Source organism: Oncorhynchus mykiss, unplaced genomic scaffold (assembly GCF_013265735.2).
Source record: "Oncorhynchus mykiss isolate Arlee unplaced genomic scaffold, USDA_OmykA_1.1 un_scaffold_121, whole genome shotgun sequence".
Lineage (NCBI taxonomy): Eukaryota > Metazoa > Chordata > Actinopteri > Salmoniformes > Salmonidae > Oncorhynchus > Oncorhynchus mykiss.
The window spans coordinates 973,550-991,703 of NW_023493662.1; the positions used below are offsets into that span (position 1 = coordinate 973,550).

Sequence of the window (18,154 nt, forward strand, 5' to 3'; positions counted from 1 at the left end):
TTTCAGGTCCATTGGGTTTCACTGCCCCCTGCTGGAGACTGGAGCACACTGCAGTCCCTTTCAGGTCCATAGGGTTTTACTGCCCCCTGCTGGAGACTGGAGCCCAATGCAGTCCCTTTCAGGTCCATAGGGTTTTACTGCCCCCTGCTGGAGACTGGAGCACACTGCAGCCCCTTTTGGGTCCATAGGGTTTTACTGCCCTCTGCTGGAGACTGGAGCACACTGCAGTCCCTTTCGGGTCCATAGGGTTTTACTGCCCCCTGCTGGAGACTGGAGCACACTGCAGTCCCTTTCGGGTCCATAGGGTTTTACTGCCCCCTGCTGGAGACTGGAGCACACTGCAGTCCCTTTCGGGTCCATAGTGTTTTACTGCCCCCTGCTGGAGACTGGAGCACACTAGAGTCCCTTTCAGGTCCATTGGGTTTCACTGCCCCCTGCTGGAGACTGGTGCACACTGCAGTCCCTTTCAGGTCCACAGGGGTTTACTGCCCCCTACTGGAGACTGGAGCCCAATGCAGTCCCTTTCAGGTCCATAGGGTTTTACTGCCCCCTGCTGGAAACTGGAGCACACTGCAGCCCCTTTCGGGTCCATAGGGTTTTACTGCCCCCTGCTGGAGACTGGTGCACACTGCAGTCCCTTTCGGGTCCATAGGGTTTTACTGCCCCCTGCTGGAGACTGGAGCACACTAAAGTCCCTTCCGGGTCCATAGGGTTTTACTGCCCCCTGCTGGAGACTGGAGCACACTGCAGTCCCTTTCAGGTCCATAGGGGTTTACTGCCCTCTGCTGGAGACTGGAGCCCAATGCAGTCCCTTTCAGGTCCATAGGGTTTTACTGCCCCCTGCTGGAGACTGGAGCACACTGCAGCCCCTTTCGGGTCCATAGGGTTTTACTGCCCCCTGCTGGAGACTGGAGCACACTGCAGTCCCTTTCGGGTCCATAGGGTTTTACTGCCCCCTGCTGGAGACTGGAGCACACTAAAGTCCCTTTCGGGTCCATAGGGTTTTACTGCCCCCTGCTGGAGACTGGAGCACACTGCAGTCCCTTTCGGGTCCATAGGGTTTTACTGCCCCCTGCTGGAGACTGGAGCACACTGCAGTCCCTTTCAGGTCCATAGGGTTTTACTGCCCCCTGCTGGAGACTGGAGCACACTGCAGTCCCTTTCAGGTCCATAGGGTTTTACTGCCCCTGCTGGAGACTGGAGCACACTGCAGTCCCTTTCAGGTCCATAGGGTTTTACTGCCCCCTGCTGGGGACTGGAGCACACTGCAGTCCCTTTCAGGTCCATAGGGTTTTACTGCCCCCTGCTGGAGACTGGAGCACACTGCAGTCCCTTTCGGGTCCATAGGGTTTTACTGCCCCCTGCTGGAGACTGGAGCACATTGCAGCCCCTTTCAGGTCCATAGGGTTTTACTGTCCCCTGCTGGAGACTGGAGCACACTGCAGTCCCTTTCAGGTCCATAGGGTTTTACAACCCCTGCTGTGACGGATCCAACAAATATCCCCAGGTGAAGGCAGGGTCCCATCTCATCCAACACATGGACTCTTATAGGAGGGAGGGAGCATTACTCATGTTAAGCTATGAAATGAACTGTATATTTTATGGTGAATTTTAATACAGATTTACTTTAATACAATAATAATTCCTTGAATGTAATTAGTTTGTGTTTTGTAATTATGTTATTGAAACAGAATAAGTCAGTAATGAGGGAATAAATATATCCAGTCCAACCATGACCTCTCTCCTCTTTCACATCCCTCTATCATCACTCCATGGGGGAGTACAACCATTACCTCTCTCTCTTTCTCATCCCTCTATCATCACTCCATGGGGGAGTACAACCATTACCTCTCTCTCTTTCTCATCCCTCTATCATCACTCCATGGGGGAGTCCCAATAATCTCTCCTTCCTCCTGAAGTGGAACATTCCTTCTCTACTCCTCACAAATGTAAAAGCATTGGATTGGTGTTGACATGGGGTAGAGGGAGTTTACATAAACCAGTCATTTCCTTTAAATCCATGAAGGGAAGTGGGAGAGAATCAGATAAAGTTGTGGAGATAAAGGAATATGTGAGTAGAAACCCTCCAGGTACAATACAGGTAGTGTATGTAGAACCATAGTAAAGACCAGTATGGACTATCAATACAGATACTGTAAGTAGAACCATAGTAAAGACCAGTATGGACTATCAATACAGGTACTGTATGTAGAACCATAGTAAAGACCAGTATGGACTATCAATACAGATACTGTATGTAGAACCATAGTAAAGACCAGTATGGACTATCAATACAGATACTGTATGTAGAACCATAGTAAAGACCAGTATGGACTATCAATACAGATACTGTATGTAGAACCATAGTAAAGACCAGCATGGACTATCAATACAGATACTGTATGTAGAACCATAGTACAGACCAGTATGGACTATCAATACAGGTACTGTATGTAGAACCATAGTAAAGACCAGTATGGACTATCAATACAGGTACTGTATGTAGAACCATAGTAAAGACCAGTATGGACTATCAATACAGGTACTGTATGTAGAACCATAGTAAAGACCAGTATGGACTATCAATACAGATACTGTATGTAGAACCATAGTAAAGACCAGCATGGACTATCAATACAGATACTGTATGTAGAACCATAGTAAAGACCAGTATGGACTATCAATACAGATACTGTATGTAGAACCATAGTAAAGACCAGTATGGACTATCAATACAGATACTGTATGTAGAACCATAGTAAAGACCAGTATGGACTATCAATACAGATACTGTATGTAGAACCATAGTAAAGACCAGTATGGACTATCAATACAGATACTGTATGTAGAACCATAGTAAAGACCAGTATGGACTATCAATACAGATACTGTATGTAGAACCATAGTAAAGACCAGTATGGACTATCAATACAGGTACTGTATGTAGAACCATAGTAAAGACCAGTATGGACTATCAATACAGGTACTGTATGTAGACATATCAATGGTTCTGAATGACAACCAATATACATCAACACCAGACATCATGATTCATGGAAATGTACAAGATTAAAACATTGTATTGAATTTTAATTAATAACAAATCAGTTTACAGTTTAACCAGCTCAGCTATAGACTACACCAGCATGACTAGTATCTATGTGGACCCTACTACAGTTTAACCAGCTCAGCTATAGACTACACCAGCATGACTAGTATCTATGTGGACCCTACTACAGTTTAACCAGCTGAGCTATAGACTACACCAGCATGACTAGTATCTATGTGGACCCTACTACAGTTTAACCAGCTCAGCTATAGACTACACCAGCATGACTAGTATCTCTATGGACCCTACTACAGTTTAACCAGCTCAGCTATAGACTACACCAGCATGACTAGTATCTATGTGGACCCTACTACAGTTTAACCAGCTCAGCAGAACCATCGAGACCAAACCCAGGATAGAGGGGCTGAGTGAATGTGGTCTGGACTCTGTGGAGGAGGGTCATTGTGTCGGAGACACTGTAGAAGGACAGGGTACCTGCCTTGTGATCCAGGTGCACTCCTACTCTGGAGGACTGAGGGCCTGATACTTTAGTCTCAACATTATTGTGTCTGAAACAATAATCACCTCTATAGTACTGTAAACTCCAGGACTTGTTATTGTATCCAAATCCACTATCTGTCCCTGTTCTGCTGATGTCTTTATATGAGACTGATGTAACAACAACACCAGTCCACTCCACCTCCCAGTAACAGCGTCCAGACAGACCCTCTCTACACAGAACCTGACAGTAGTTGGTGAATCTGTCTGGATGGTCAGGATATGGTTGGACTTGGCGTGTAAAGGTCACCTTTCTGTTCCCTTTAGACAGAGAGAGGTGTGTGTGTGCTGTGTTTGGGTCCAGTGTGAGCTGACAGGAATCTGGGAGAAGAGCAGAGACCAATGAGGGGAGTCAGAACAATAAGTTAAGTCAGATACTGTATCTACCCTGTCTTTGATTAGAGCCCAGCAGAGATCAAATCAGAGAAATATGAGGAGTCAGATACCCAGTCTTTGATTAGATCTACTATTGCTATATATTTCTAGAGGGATTGTTAGGAGTGTCAGTAAAAAGAGACTGTTAGTTACTTCACAATAAAGAGACTCACATTGTAACAACTGTTCTCTGGTCTTGGGCTCTGGAGGCAGTACAACATCCACTATATTCACTACAGACACACAAACACATTGACAGAGAGAGGGAATGTTATCATCAGACCATATTCCACATGTATATGACTAGTAGGGAACTTTCAATGGTCTAAAGTTGATGTTCTTATTGTTTTCAACACACCTGTAGTGGAGATCTTGGTCCATTCTCCTTTAAGGAAGTCTTCTAGTTTCTCTCTCAGTTCAGACACAGTCTTACTCACATCTCCAAAGTACTGAAGAGGACGGACAACGATGCTGGGTAAGTCTGAAGATACACTGATACTGGAGAGAGACTGATACCTCTGGAGGGAGGGAGGGAGGGAGGGAGGGAGGGAGGGAGGGAGGGAGGAAGGAGAGAGAGAGAGAGAGAGAGAGAGAGAGAGAGAGAGAGAGAGAGAGAGAGAGAGAGAGAGAGAGAGAGAGAGAGAGAGAGAGAGAGAGAGAGAGAGAGAGAGAGAGAGAGAGAGAGAGAGAGAGAGAGAGAGAGAGACCGACAGAGAGACCGACAGAGAGAGGGAGAGACAGGGACAGAGAGAGGGAGAGAGAGAGGGAGAGACCGACAGAGAGAGGGAGAGACAGGGACAGAGAGAGGGAGAGACAGGGACAGAGAGAGGGAGAGACAGGAACAGAGAGAGGGAGAGACAGGGACAGAGAGAGGGAGAGACCGACGGAGAGAGGGAGAGACAGGGACGGAGAGAGGGAGAGACAGGGACGGAGAGAGGGAGAGACAGGGACGGAGAGAGGGAGAGACAGGGACGGAGAGAGGGAGAGACAGGGACAGAGAGAGGAAGAGACGAGGAAAGAGAGAGGAAGAGACAGAGAGAGGGAGAGACAGAGAGAGAGGGAGAGAAAGGAACGGAGAGAGGCAGAGACAGGGACGGAGAGAGGGAGAGACAGGGACGGAGAGAGGGAGAGACAGGGACGGAGAGAGGGAGAGACAGGGACAGAGAGAGGAAGAGACGAGGAAAGAGAGAGGAAGAGACAGAGAGAGGGAGAGACAGAGAGAGAGGGAGAGAAAGGAACAGAGAGAGGCAGAGACAGGGACGGAGAGAGGGAGAGACAGGGACGGAGAGAGGGAGAGACAGGGACGGAGAGAGGGAGAGACAGGGACAGAGAGAGGGAGAGACAGAGAGAGGGAGAGACAGAGAGAGGGAGAGACAGAGAGAGGGAGAGACAGAGAGAGGGAGAGACAGGGACAGAGAGAGGAAGAGACGAGGAAAGAGAGAGGAAGAGACAGAGAGAGGGAGAGACAGAGAGAGAGGGAGAGAAAGGAACGGAGAGAGGGAGAGACCGACAGAGACAGGGACAGAGAGAGGGAGAGACAGGGACAGAGAGAGGGAGAGACAGAGACAGAGAGAGGACGAGACAGAGAGAGAGAGGGTCAGACAGAGAGAGAGAGGGTCGGACAGAGAGAGAGAGGGTCGGACAGAGAGAGAGAGGGTCAGACAGAGAGAGAGAGGGTCAGACAGAGAGAGAGAGGGTCAGACAGAGAGAGAGAGGGTCAGACAGAGAGAGAGAGGGTCAGACAGAGAGAGAGAGGGTCAGACAGAGAGAGAGAGGGTCAGACAGAGAGAGAGAGGGTCGGACAGAGAGAGAGCGGGTCGGACAGAGAGAGAGAGGGTCGGACAGAGAGAGAGAGGGTCGGACAGAGAGAGAGAGGGTCGGACAGAGAGAGAGAGAGAGTCAGAGGGTCGGACAGAGAGAGAGAGGGTCGGACAGAGAGAGAGAGGGTCGGACAGAGAGAGAGAGGGACGGACAGAGAGAGAGAGGGACAACAGAGAGAGAGAGGGACAACAGAGAGAGAGAGAGAGAGAGAGAGAGAGAGGGACGGACAGAGAGAGGGGGACGGACAGAGAGAGAGGGACGGACAGAGAGAGAGAGAGAGAGGGACGGACAGAGAGAGAGAGCGAGAGGGACAACAGAGAGAGGGAAGGACGGACAGAGAGAGAGAGAGGGAAGGACGGACAGAGAGAGAGAGAGGGAAGGAGAGAGAGAGGGACGACAGAGAGAGAGGGACGACAGAGAGAGAGAGAGGGACGGCAGAGAGAGAGAGAGGGACGGCAGAGAGAGAGAGAGAGGGACGACAGAGAGAGAGAGAGGGACGGACAGGGAGAGAGAGGGACGGACAGAGAGAGAGAGGGGTGGACAGAGAGAGAGAGAGGTGGACAGAGAGAGAGAGAGGTGGACAGAGAGAGAGAGAGGTGGACAGAGAGAGAGAGAGAGGTGGACAGAGAGAGAGAGAGAGGTGGACAGAGAGAGAGAGAGAGACAGAGACAGAGAGAGAAAGGGACGGACAGAGAGAGAGAGGGGCGGACAGAGAGAGAGAGAGGGACGGACAGAGAGAGAGAGAGGGACGGACCGATAGAGAGAGGGGTGGACAGAGAGAGAGAGGGGTGGACAGAGAGAGAGAGGGGTGCACAGAGAGAGAGAGGGGTGGACAGAGAGAGAGAGAGGGACGGACAGAGAGAGAGAGAGGGACGGACAGAGAAAGGGACGGACAGAGAGAGAGAGGGACGGACAGAGAGAGAGAGGGGTGGACAGAGAGAGAGAGGGGTGGACAGAGAGAGAGAGGGGTGGACAGAGAGAGAGAGGGGTGGACAGAGAGAGAGAGGGGTGGACAGAGAGAGAGAGAGGGACGGACAGAGAGAGAGAGGGGTGGACAGAGAGAGAGAGGGGTGGACAGAGAGAGAGAGGGACGGACAGAGAGAGAGAGAGGGACGGACAGAGAGAGAGAGAGGTGCGGACAGAGAGAGAGAGAGGTGCGGACAGAGAGAGAGAGGGGTGGACAGACAGAGAGAGAGAGGGAGCGACAGGGATGGACAGAGAGAGAGGGACGACAGAGAGAGAGGGAGAGGGACGGACAGGGAGAGAGGGAGAGGGACGGACAGGGAGAGGGACGGACAGACAGAGAGAGGGAGAGACCGACAGAGAGAGGGAGAGACCGACAGAGAGGGAAAGAGGGACAGACAGGGAAAGAGAGACAGGACAACATAATGATTGAGATGAATAGTTTCACATGAAGTTAATTTCATATCACATGTAACAAGACAGTTTAGTTACCTGGAGGAAATGGATGTGATCCTCTGTGTGTGAGAGCTGCTCCAGCTCAGTGCTTCTCTTCCTCAGCTCAGCTATCTCCTGCTTCAGTTGCTCCAGGAGTCCTTCAGCTTGACTCACTTGAGCCTTCTCTTGGGCTCTGATCAGCTCCTTCACCTCAGAGCTCCTTCACCTCAGAGCTCCTTCTCTCAATGGAGCGGATCAGCTCAGTAAAGATCTGATCACTGTCCTCCACTGCTGACTGTGCAGAGCGCTGGAGAGAGAGAGAGAGAGAGAGAGAGATAGATAGAGACAGAGTGAGAAAGTAGGTTCAGTAGTCTATCTACACCTCATTGAGTCAGACCTCTGCCACCCTGCTCTCCAGGTCCACCAGGCCTTGTCCTCCCTCCTGGACAGACAGGTACAGAACACCTCTTGGTCCTGCTCTACTCTCCTCCCTCCTGGACAGACAGGTACAGAACACCTCTTGGTCCTGCTCTACTCTCCTCCCTCCTGGACAGACAGGTACAGAACACCTCTTGGTCCTGCTCTACTCTCCTCCCTCCTGGACAGACAGGTACAGAACACCTCTTGGTCCTGCTCTACTCTCCTCCCTCCTGGACAGACAGGTACAGAACACCTCTTGGTCCTGCTCTACTCTCCTCCCTCCTGGACAGACAGGTACAGAACACCTCTTGGTCCTGCTCTACTCTCCTCCCTCCTGGACAGACAGGTACAGAACACCTCTTGGTCCTGCTCTACTCTCCTCCCTCCTGGACAGACAGGTACAGAACACCTCTTGGTATATCATATATATATATATCATATCATCATTCAGGAAGTTATGCACAACAAGCATATCTTTGGGAGGACGTCCAGTCTCTCTTTTCCGGGCAAGAAAGTTTCTGTCCACCAACATGTCTTCTGTTTTGACATCAATACCGTAGTTCTTGGTAAACTCAGTTCAGCATGATGTATCTAGGAAGTTGTTTGAGTTTTATTTTAGTTTTACTATTGAGAGTTCCCTCTATTTGTGCTTTCACTAGATTCATCATTGGCACGGAAAGAGAGTCCCTGTCTTCCTAACATTGATGTGACCACAACAATTCTCCTCAGATACTCCCTTCTCTCTGCAATATCACCAGCATGGTCAGATGTTCAAATCTGAGCAATGTTCCCATGATTGATAGTTTCCTGGTAGCTTTGCCACAACACTGTCTCTGTGTGTTTGTGTCACAGATAGTAAAACTACATTAAATACAACGTTAACTAGATATTATCTGTGTCATTTATAGCCTGGCACAGATAGTAAAACTACATTAAATACAACGTTAACTAGATATTATCTGTGTCATTTATAGCCTGGCACAGATAGTAAAACTACATTAAATACAACGTTAACTAGATATTATCTGTGTCATTTATAGCCTGGCACAGATAGTAAAACTACATTAAATACAACGTTAACTAGATATTATCTGTCATTTATAGCCTGGCACAGATAGTAAAACTACTGTAGCGACCCGCACAGACAGCTGTGTGTTATGTGTTCGGCTAGTAGGTGGTTGTGTTGTACTTACCAGTTCCCAGTGTTCGCGGGGTCCGACATGCCAATCAACCTGCTATCTGCCAATCACAGGAATGCCTGGGATGTTCTGATGCCGGGCATCCTGGTGGTTGGCGGAGTGGCGTGGAGGGGGCGGGGCATTGGAAGTTAAGGTTCAGCCTTTGTTCTCTCTCTTACGTCTGGGCTTCACAAGAGAAGGTCCCGATTGGCTTGTGGGGTATCTTTCATTTATTTGGCGTGAGCTAAGGCCAAACAGTAGCCTGTGTAAAGTTGCTAATAAACCGTCAATTCGTAACTCAATCCTCTGTCTGGACAATTGTTCCTTTATGATCTAGTCAGGTCATTACACTACATTAAATACAACGTTAACTAGATATCATCGCCACATAACTTATGTCGAATTTAAAAGTTACCGTTAGTAACGTCTGTTACACTGTAACTTACAGGCAGCCTCACATAAAAACCTATTGGTTAACAAAGCTTTGATTATGACCAAAGTCTATAGTAGTGAAAACTCTCTCTCTCTATTCTAACTTACCACACATTCACATCACTGCCTCGACATGAATGTGTCCTGTCAGAGCCGTTTCCTGTCCGTTAACTGTTAACAGTCTCGAGCCACAGCTTAACCAATGAGCTACAAGGAGGACTGACAGTCACGAGCGGTGCAGCAGCCTCTGCAGCAGCAGCCTCCCCCGGGTCCTAGTGCCCGCCCGGTAAGACGGTTAAGATGCGATGGAACGGTTGACGGAGAGAAAATAAATCACAGAGAAAATATATTGACTGATATCTTGAATTGTTTAGGGAAGCTTTAGCTTTGGCTGTAATACATTCTGAAAATACTTGAAAATAACAATAAAAATAATAGTAGCCCTCCTCAGGAACAACAAAACCCTCACAGACCAACTTCTTCTTCTATGATATAATGGAGGTCCACAAACCAACGTTAAAGGTGCATGGCGCCACCTACTGTTCTGGAGTGTGTTCAATCACGGTTTACACCTCTCTAAATCCTCCTACCTAACTCAGTACTTCTGAGAAAATAAAAGAGTCCTACTAACTTCTAATAGACCCTCCCCCATCCCCCAAATCCCTTCCAAGTGTAATGTTTACTGTTCATTTCTGATTGTTTATTTCACTTTTGTTTATTGTCTATTTCACTTGCTTTACCAATGTAAACATATATCTCCATGCCAATAAATCCCTATGAATTTAATTCAATTGAGAGAGAGACAGTTCCATATTAATGTATAGGGGACATGAGTCGTCATGGTTACTCATGGTTATGTGATGAGGCAGCCCAGTTGGTTACATGAACCAGTCTATTCTCTGAAAGGGGTCCAGACAGCCTGTTCCCAACAGTGGGGTCAGTGGGATTGGATAAGGGCCCCTCTCTCTCTCTCTCTCTCTGACTGGAGGAGAGAAGTGAAATGGTATGTCTCCTCTGGTCAACAATACTCACCTTGAAAGACTCCACAGCCTGTTGGAGCTCCTTCAGCGCCTTCTCTCTCTCCTGGAATCTCTGCTGGACCTTTTGCTGACTCATCCCCAGCTGCCTCTGTGGAGAATCCCTCTTCAATGAGCTATCAAGCTTTATTAGTCCAGTAGATCAATAGTATAGTAATGTGACATAGGACCCATAGAGAGGAAGGTCTACAATCCTGACGAAGTCCCTTTACAATATTATATTATGTTGCTATGTGAATCATTATAGTTTTTATGGTAGGCCTACATGTATCAAGGGGTTGAGACTGAACTTTGTACTCATAAAAGGCCATTCAAAATGATAATAGTGTTTGACTTTAGAAAATGGTGATACAGTGCCTTGCGAAAGTATTTGGACCCCTTGAACTTTGCGACCTTTTGCCACATTTCAGGCTTCAAACATAAAGATATAAAACTGTATTATTTTTGTGAAGAATCAACAACAAGTGGGACACAATCATGAAGTGGAACGACATTTATTGGATATTTCAAACTTTTTTAACAAATCAAAAACTGAAAAATTGGGCGTGCAAAATTATTCAGCCCCCTTAAGTTAATACTTTGTAGCGCCACCTTTTGCTGTGATTACAGCTGTAAGTCGCTTGGGGTATGTCTCTATCAGTTTTGCACATCGAGAGACTGACATTTTTTCCCATTCCTCCTTGCAAAACAGCTCGAGCTCAGTGAGGTTGGATGGAGAGCATTTGTGAACAGCATTTTTCAGTTCTTTCCACAGATTCTCGATTGGATTCAGGTCTGGACTTTGACTTGGCCATTCTAACACCTGGATATGTTTATTTTTGAACCATTCCATTGTAGATTTTGCTTTATGTTTTGGATCATTGTCTTGTTGGAAGACACATCTCCGTCCCAGTCTCAGGTCTTTTGCAGACTCCATCAGGTTCTCTTCCAGAATGGTCCTGTATTTGGCTCCATCCATCTTCCAATCAATTTTAACCATCTTCGCTGTCCCTGCTGAAGAAAAGCAGGCCCAAACCATGATGCTGCCACCACCATGTTTGACAGTGGGGATGGTGTGTTCAGCTGTGTTGCTTTTACGCCAAACATAACGTTTTGCATTGTTGCCAAAAAGTTCAATTTTGGTTTCATCTGACCAGAGCACCTTCTTCCACATGTTTGGTGTGTCTCCCAGGTGGCTTGTGGCAAACTTTAAACAACACTTTTTATGGATATCTTTAAGAAATGGCTTTCTTCTTGCCACTCTTCCATAAAGGCCAGATTTGTGCAATATACGACTGATTGTTGTCCTATGGACAGAGTCTCCCACCTCAGCTGTAGATCTCTGCAGTTCATCCAGAGTGATCATGAGCCTCTTGGCTGCATCTCTGATCAGTCTTCTCCTTGTATGAGCTGAAAGTTTAGAGGGACGGCCAGGTCTTGGTAGATTTGCAGTGGTCTGATACTCCTTCCATTTCAATGTTATCGCTTGCACAGTGCTCCTTGGGATGTTTAAAGCTTGGGAAATCTTTTTGTATCCAAATCCAGCTTTAAACTTCTTCACAACAGTATCTCGGACCTGCCTGGTGTGTTCCTTGTTCTTCATGATGCTCTCTGCGCTTTTAACGGACCTCTGAGACTATCACAGTGCAGGTGCATTTATACGGAGACTTGATTACACACAGGTGGATTGTATTTATCATCATTAGTCATTTAGGTCAACATTGGATCATTCAGAGATCCTCACTGAACCTCTGGAAAGAGTTTTCTGCACTGAAAGTAAAGGGGCTGAATAATTTTGCACGCCCAATTTTTCAGTTTTTGATTTGTTAAAAAAGTTTGAAATATCCAATAAATGTCGTTCCACTTCATGATTGTGTCCCACTTGTTGTTGATTCTTCACAAAAAAATACAGTTTTCCATCTTTATGTTTGAAGCCTGAAATGTGGCAAAAGTTCGCAAAGTTCAAGGGGGCCGAATACTTTCGCAAGGCACTGTACATTTGGAGAATCTGGGTTAACATATCTATATACTCAAGGTTTCTGTTCTTATTTGTGGATTCATTTCATATTGTATATAATATAATGATCTCATATTCAAACAGATTTAGTTCCTACTGTATCTTTAATTCTTAGTTTATCAGACAGTCACCAACAAGTTGTTCTGGTGTTACCTGTGTCTCAGTCCTCTCTGCTGCAGCTGACACTGTATCATGGCCTTTATGTTCATCCATCACACACAGCAGACAGATACACTGCTGATCGGTACGACAGTAAACCTCCAGCAGTTTGTCATGATGAGAGCAGATCTTCTCCTTTAGTTGTGCCGTGGCTTTAACCAGCTTGTGCTTCTTCAAAGCAGGAGATTCATAGTGAGGTTGGAGGTGAGTCTCACAGTAAGAGGCCAGACACGCCAGACAGGACATGAGGGCTTTCTGCTTTCTGGTCCCAGTGCAGACATCACACGCCACATCTCCAGGTCCAGCATAGCACAGAGCAGGAGGGGGAGCAGCCTGGAGTACTGTCTTCCTCAGTTTCTCAACCACCTCAGCCAACATGTTATTTTTCCTCAGATTAGGCCTTGGAATGAAGGTCTCTCTGCACTGAGGACAGCTATAGACCCCTTTCAGATCATCCTGATCCCAGCAGCCCTCAATACAGATTCTACAGTAACTGTGTCCACAGATAATAGTGACCGGCTCCTTCAGTAGATCCAGACAGACAGAACAACAGAACTGGTCCTGGTCCAACAGAACTCCCTGTTGAGCCATTTTGACGGTTGTTAACTCTCATACAGACAGACGATACAGAGACTCAGATCAGTTTTGTTTCCTCAGAAGAGAGTTTGTGGGAGGGGAGGGACTTCCTGGTTCTGCCAGAGGGCTGGGGTTAGAGGGAGGGAGGGAGGGGTTAGAGGAATGGAGGAAGAGAGAGAGGAACTGCATGCAACAGCAAGAGGGAGACAAATAGTTTTGTTCCAAGTTTAGAGCCCTTAAGAAATACTAAAGAAAACTATTGTTATTTAAAACATAAGTCATTATTTAAGTTAACCGGAGCCATATTGTATTGTGCACTGAGCTGAGATCTTCCATTCTCCTCTGCGCTGGTTACACTTCTTTTCATAGTGAACACTTCATTTCATATTTCATTTCAATAACACATTTCTACTTCCTCAATCAGCCTCTGAGGAGGTTTAACTTCTCTACCTGACCGTCTCATTACAACAGGCTGCCCTGGTGGGTCTGACACAGGAGTGTCTGGGCTTCTCTACCTGACCGTCTCATTACAACAGGCTGCCCTGGTGGGTCTGATACAGGAGTGTCTGGGCTTCTCTACCTGACGGTCTCATTACAACAGGCTGCCCTGGTGGGTCTGACACAGGAGTGTCTGGGCTTCTCTACCTGACCGTCTCATTACAACAGGCTGCCCTGGTGGGTCTGATACAGGAGTGTCTGGGCTTCTCTACCTGACCGTCTCATTACAACAGGCTGCCCTGGTGGGTCTGACACAGGAGTGTCTGGGCTTCTCTACCTGACCGTCTCATTACAACAGGCTGCCCTAGTGGGTCTGATACAGGAGTGTCTGGGCTTCTCTACCTGACCGTCTCATTACAACAGGCTGCAAACAAAACATCAGAAATACTGATTTATTACCAACTGTTAATAAACTCTAAAATATATGTCTGGAAACTTTAGACAGTTTGTTATGATAAAAAAAAGATTTACAACTGGGTTCTCTGGATTAGACTGAATAAAAGTATGGTTGACACCAATGTAATGGGTTAAGAAGTTGTGATCCTTGTTGGCAGTGGAAGCTGGAACACACAATCACCCCAATCAGAACACCTACAGAACATTCTGCTGTTTGTAAATCAACTTCCTCTAGATCTGGAAGCTGGAACACACAATCACCCCAATCAGAACACCTACAGAACATTCTGCTGTTTGTAAATCAACTTCCTCTAGATCTGGAAGCTGGAACACACAATCACCCCAATCAGAACACCTACAGAACATTCTGCTGTTTGTAAATCAACTTCCTCTAGATCTGGAAGCTGGAACACACAATCACCCCAATCAGAACACCTACAGAACATTCTGCTGTTTGTAAATCAACTTCCTCTAGATCTGGAAGCTGGAACACACAATCACCCCAATCAGAACACCTACAGAACATTCTGCTGTTTGTAAATCAACTTCCTCTAGATCTGGAAGCTGGAACACACAATCACCCCAATCAGAACACCTACAGAACATTCTGCTGTTTGTAAATCAACTTCCTCTAGATGTAGGATATGTGTTCAGTGTAACAGAGATAATATCACGTTGACATCACTGGAGAAGAATCTGAACTTACCTGCTCTGTGACCTCGCCAGGCTCCTCCCACAAGGAGGTGGAACATGGGGGATAATGACGATGAATTTGTTGATATTTTATAACATTTTGGTTTTATTTGGCTTTATTTGGACCCTCCACCACCCGCCCTTTCCATGAAGGACAACTTTTTCAAATGAATTAAATTTATCAAAGAAAATCCATGTTCAAATCATTTCAGAAAATGTTTCAGAAACTGTTTTTGAAAGAAAAAGTTTTAGTAGTGTCATAAATTTGGGACAGTACTCCTGTTGTTTTTTCCATGTTCCCCCAGCTAGTGGCAGGTGATTACGGAAGTCAGTCCAAACTTGTAAGGAATTCATTCTCATTGCAATTAGGTTAATAAATACCATCACAGGATTTCTGATTACCTCTGACAATGAAACCGCAAGTAAAGCAATGATGTCAGAATGATTAGTTATCCAAATAAGTTTTTCCTGATTTCCAAAGATTATATCAGTGAGAGCAAGACCGAAATCTAGGTTCTTCGATATCTTATTATCTAATGTACTATATGGGACATGATTTAAATGTGTTCCTTTAATTACAATATCAGATACGTTAAGTGTGCCTTCCTTAATAGCAAGCTCAATATCTGTATTGTTAATTCTGAGCTCAGTATTAATATAGAAGTTCTTCCTATCCATTCTAGAAATATAACACCCTGATATTATATAAATCAGTTCTGTTACACTTTTTATTTGTTCCTGATTTTCCCAGAAATAGATGATTACGTTGAAATAATCATACGGGCTATTGATGTAAATCACATAGTTACTTTCTTCAGAGATGTTATTTGGTTTTAGGAAAGATAACTGTTTAAATACAGTATTTGGATCAAAAGGACCTAAGAAGTCGAACTTGCGTTTACACATTTCTTTTGAGAAACCTTGTTTAATGTCTTGGTCAGCAGGATCAATACTAACGTGTCCTCTTTCAAAACCGTGCTCCATAATAATATTATTGATTAATTTATTTTCCCCATTGCCATTTTCCTCAATATTTACTTTAAAGCCGAAATGTTGGTTTTCATTGTCATTATCCTGAAAACAATGGGAAAAAAGACCAGAACAGTATTAGTTTAACCTTGTTTTTACATTAAACACGAAGAGGAAGTGACATGATTTTTAATCATACGATGATAAACACAAACAGTTTCTGTAACAGCACCGTTTCTAGACAGACAACAGAGTAGGTTCATGATGTTTTGATTAACAGACTATTAGAGCAAGAATATAGGTTAACAAACTTTACCTCTTCAGTTAACTTTCATAAGAAATGCCACAAATTAGAAGAAAAAGGTTTATTTAATTAAATTTATCAAAGAAAATCCATGTTCAAATCATTTCAGAAAATGTTTCAGAAACTGTTTTTGAAAAAAAAAGGTTTAGTCGTGTCATAAATTTGGGACAGTACTCCTGTTGTTTTTTCCATGTTCCCCCAGCTAGAGGTGGCAGGTGATTACGGAAGTCAGTCCAAACTTGTAAGGAATTCATTCTCATTGCAATTAGGTTAATAAATACCATCACAGGATTTCTGATTACCTCTGACAATGAAACCGCAAGTAAAGCAGTGATGTCAAAATGCTTAGCTATACAAAGAAGTTTTTCCTGATTTCCAAAGATTATATTAGTGAGAGCAAGACTGAAATCTAGGTTATTCGATACCTCAGTATCTAATGTACTATATGGGACATATTTAAAATGTTCTCCTTTAATAGCAGATACATTAAGTTTTCCATCCTCAATAGCAGTGTCAATGTCTGTATCATTAATTCTGAGCTCAGTATTAATATAGAAGTCCTTCCTATCCATTCTAGAAATATAACACCCTGAAATTATATAAATCTGGTCTGTTACACTTTTTATTTGTTCCTGATTTTCCCAGAAATAGATGATTACGTTGAAATAATCATACGGACTATTGATGTAAATCACATAGTTACTTTCTTCAGAGATGTTATTTGGTTTTAGGAAAGATAACTGTTTAAATACAGTATTTGGATCAAAAGGACCTAAGAAGTCGAACTTGCGTTTACACGTTTCTTTTGAGAAACCTTGTTTAAAGTTTTGGTCATCAGGATCAATAGGTACGTGTTCTTTTTGTGAACCGTGCTCCATAATAATTGTGCTGAATTTATTTTTCCCATTGCCATTTTCCTCACTATTTACTTTAAAGCCGAAATGTTGGTTTTCATCGTCATTATCCTGAAAACAATGGGAAAAAAGACCAGAACAGTATTAGTTTAACCTTGTTTTTACATTAAACACGAAGAGGAAGTGACATGATTTTTAATCATACGACGACAAACACAAGCAGTATCTGTAACAGCACCGTTTCTAGACAGACAACAGAGGAGGTTCATGATGATAAACACAAGCAGTATCTGTAACAGCACCGTTTCTAGACAGACAACAGAGGAGGTTCATGATGATAAACACAAGCAGTATCTGTAACAGCACCGTTTCTAGACAGACACTGAAGGATGTTCATGATTTTTTGATTAACAGACTATTAGAGCAAGAATATAGGTTAACAAACTTTACCTCTTCAGTTAGCTTTCATAAGAAATGCTACAAATTAGTTTTAAAATAATCTTACCCCCATTTTATGTTCCACCTCCGCAAATGCAAAACGACTGGATAAGATGTAGATGTGACTAGACTGAAAAAAGATTATTTTTAACAACATTTGTTGTCAATAAATTGGGACTGTTGTTGAGTATTTATCAGCTTAATCAGGTGATCTAACAGGATGTGGGTGTGTCGTGTGTGGAGGCGTGTTCCATCGTGCCTGCCTAACAGGATGTGGGTGTGTCGTGTGTGGAGGCGTGTTCCATCGTGCCTGCTTGCCTGTCTGATCAGTTTCCCGATAGAGCAAAATGTATTTGTAAAATCACTACACATTCACGTAAAAGATTAGGCATTAAAAACAATTGAAGAACACTATTTCAATCTTCAGGAGCCCTTTCCTCCCTTCAAACAGGAACAACAACATACTGGTTTAATAGAGCTTTGGTTTATTTTCCCAAGTTCCCCCAGCTAGAGGTGCTGGTGGAAGGCGCTCCAACTATGTCAGGAATCCATTGTCATGGTTACATTATAATAATGTCACGCCCTGGTCGAAGTATGTATGTTTGTCTTCATTTATTTGGTCAGGCCAGGGTGTGACATGGGTTATTGTGGTGCGTTTTTGTCATGGGGTTTTGGTGGGGTGTCCAGCATAGCCTATGGCTGCCTGAGGCGGTTCTCAATCAGAGTCAGGTGTTTATCGTTGTCTCTGATTGGGAACCATATTTAGGCAGCCATATTCTTTGAGTATGTCGTGGGTGATTGTTCCTGTCTCAGTGTGTATGTATTTCACCAGATAGGCTGTATAGGTTTTCACGTTCCGTTTGTTGTTTTTGTTTGTTCGTGTTTTTTCATTATTAAAGATGTATCGAACTGACCACGCTGCATCCGACTCTCCTTCGACAGAAGAAAGCCGTTACAAATAATTAGATATGGCTGTTACTGCAGTGGCCTGGTGGACTGACAG

The 18,154-nt window shown here is 44.8% G+C and overlaps 1 protein-coding gene and 1 pseudogene across 1 annotated transcript in view; both read right to left on the bottom strand.

Moving 5' to 3' along the window:
- Positions 1–18,154, bottom strand: part of LOC110517699 (tripartite motif-containing protein 16) — a 129,138-nt gene that overhangs the window by 86,443 nt on the left and 24,541 nt on the right. The window lies entirely within an intron of this gene.
- On the bottom strand, positions 3,316–16,743 carry LOC118947091 (annotated as a pseudogene).